The following is a 3,010-nucleotide window of genomic DNA, read 5'->3' on the forward strand; positions in this document are numbered from 1 at the left end:
CTAGGAGAATATACAGAACAGGATAGCTCTACCGAAAAGTAAAGAGAGAAGGAGAGGCCCTTCGTTCTGGGAAGTGTGAAAGAAGCTATGGAGCGTGACCAGGTTGCACTTGACAACTTTCTGCAGAAGCAGAGGCTCAAGCATGAAGCGTCTAAGCAGAAACTTAAACCCGAGAGGCTATTCGCGACGTATACGAATCGTGGCCAGAGCAAGCTGGTGAACTCGAGGAGCTTTGAGCGACGTTGGAACACGATCGAGGCATATCCCGGAATGATCATCATGGAGGCGCTTGAAAATTTTTGGAGCTCGTGCCCGAGTGTAACGGACTAATTTTTCCGATGCCAGAGAAAGATTGCATGTACTGGTGGTTTCTTAAGGTAAATTAGGGTACGTTCTTTGAATGCTGCGTGCTGCAGCGCAACCAACAATTGGAAAACTAGAGAAAGTTCTTTATTGCTATTCTCCTCGTATGGTTGAACCATGTGTAAGTTGTTGACTAGCAAAAGCCCTGCTGGTGTAATCCATAAAATTTGTAAGTTTAGGGTTTGATAGCAAAAGGCTTGAAAGATGAGAAGTTGGTGGATGAGTTTAATATTACTATTAACAGTAACTCAGTTTATGAGTGAAGTTATGAGAACTTTGACTGTATTACTAATGATTCTTGATTATAATATAATTTTGGGTTCACTTTGGATACATAAACACTACTTAGAGTTAGACTGCAATAGCATAATAAATACTTTAACATTTGAGGACTACATATTGCCTCATGGGTGATTGCAACTTATCTAAGTCTAGAAAATACAAGAGAATAAATCAACATATACATACTGTGGGAGAATCAATGATCAGAAAATCAGAATTGAAATAGATAATGGTTGTGCAAGTTCTGGAATACTTATCGGGAAACTCGGGGTTAAAGTAGTTCACGATTCCAAGTATTTTGCAGAAAGACTAACTCCATAAGTTCAAATGAAAGTTATGGAATTGGTATGTTATAATTAAACTTTTTAGAAAGAAGAAATTTTATTGGTCTAGAAGATTATAGAGAAACCATATTTCTTGGGATTGACTGGCTTCATAATCACTCAGCAATAATTAACTACAGGAATCATATTGTTACTTTTATATCCAAAGAGTTGGATTGTTGGTATAGATTTCAATACCCATCTGGTATATATGAAGCAAGTAAAGATAGATTTGGCAAAGAGATGAGTAGTTTGTGTTGGTGCTCATTTTGACCACAAATTTAATAAATACTTTTTTAGCACAGTCCATTTTGTTTGGTTTGTTTTGCATTACCAGATTATGGTCTTTTCATGCCTTTCCATTGTTGGTAATTCTTTTGAAGCACTATGAAAAGCAAGGGTGCAAGATGATACATTAATTATGGGAAGCTGACTACAAGATATATATGTAATTTGCTTTAGTATATGTGAAAGTTACCACAAAGGTGATATATACACGTTAGCTAGTAACTTGTTTTGGTATGTACATAGTATAATTCTGCCTCCTTGATCAAGTTATGATCAAGTTACGATGGAGCCAGAGATCACAAATCAGAGGTAACACTTAAGTAGTTTAGTAATTTTCAAAATAATGGTGCATGCCATATATAGACATGTATTTATTCCAACTCATAAGTTTGTATTTTATACATTTAGAAAAAAAGAAAACTATGTAGGAAAATTTGGATAAATTTTTGTCATAAGAAATACTCAATGAAATATTATAGTTGTTTCAAAGTCATTTTACTCTAATCTATGTTGGTGCTTAGTGTTAGAAAATTTTAATAAATAATTTCAATTAAATATACCATGAATATCCAATAATATTTCAATCCAATGCTAAATAAAACACTAATAAAAATAACAATAATGTTAATATAAATAAGATATATAGGCACCTGGCGTTTAATTTGGGTAATATAAATGAAACCATAATTGTTTCAAATTACAAAATGAATAATCTTGTTTAATAGTGAGTATTATTTATAACTATAATATTATTTGGAAAATATAAATAATCATTCTCTTTCTGTTAAACTTTATACATATGTATAAATATATATGTTATATTTTTTAGTGAATAATTTATTTGTACTTTTCAATTTATCTAAATTTTTTGTTTTCATAAACAAACCTGTAGAAAGGTAGTGGATATATCTAAAATATGCTTGGATATTTTAAGATATTTTCTAACAGTTGTTATTCATTTGAATTAATCTGTAAACTTTCTTAAACACTTCTTAATATATTCTAGTTTATTCTACATTCAAATGGTTGATATTAAATAAGATTAATCTTGTGTCTATAAATTATCAATATCTTTATAATTATAAACGTTTCTTTGACCAAATGGATTAATAAATTACTATTAAGCAAATTAAGTATTATTGCATGCAACGTGCACCAAATTATTTGTTTGCTTAACCAAACCTATAAGGGGATAGTGATTATACCTAGAATATGCTTGGATATTCTAGGATATTCTACCATCTAACAGTTGTTATTCATTTAGACTAATCTTGTATCTCTAATTTATAAATATGTTTTTAGATTATAAATTTTTCTAAACACTTTCTAGTATATTCTAGTTTATTCTACTATGATTAATCTTGTGTTTATAAATTATCAACATGTTTATAATTATGAACTTTAATTGATCAATTGGATTAATTTATAGAAATAACACTACTATTAAACAAACTAAGCATTAAATGTAGCAATGTGTAGCAAATTATATTTACTTATGATAATATTTATTCAAACAGAATCAAAATATAAAACAATTTATGTTATGACTCATGTCCAGAGAGGTATATGTCCACGAGAGAGGTCCCCTTGGTCCACAAAAGCCAGAGCTCAAGCATGCACGGCTTTGCCTTTAGAACTCAAAAACTCCAAGCTTAACAATGTATTGGTCAACAATCTGATCCTGTGCAGTAAGAATTGTGATGTGATTTGGTGGAGTCTCAGCAACACTGCATAATAAATTTGTGGGGAATTGA

The sequence above is a fragment of the Selaginella moellendorffii genome, unplaced genomic scaffold, assembly GCF_000143415.4.
Source record: "Selaginella moellendorffii unplaced genomic scaffold, v1.0 SELMOscaffold_263, whole genome shotgun sequence".
Taxonomy (NCBI): domain Eukaryota; kingdom Viridiplantae; phylum Streptophyta; class Lycopodiopsida; order Selaginellales; family Selaginellaceae; genus Selaginella; species Selaginella moellendorffii.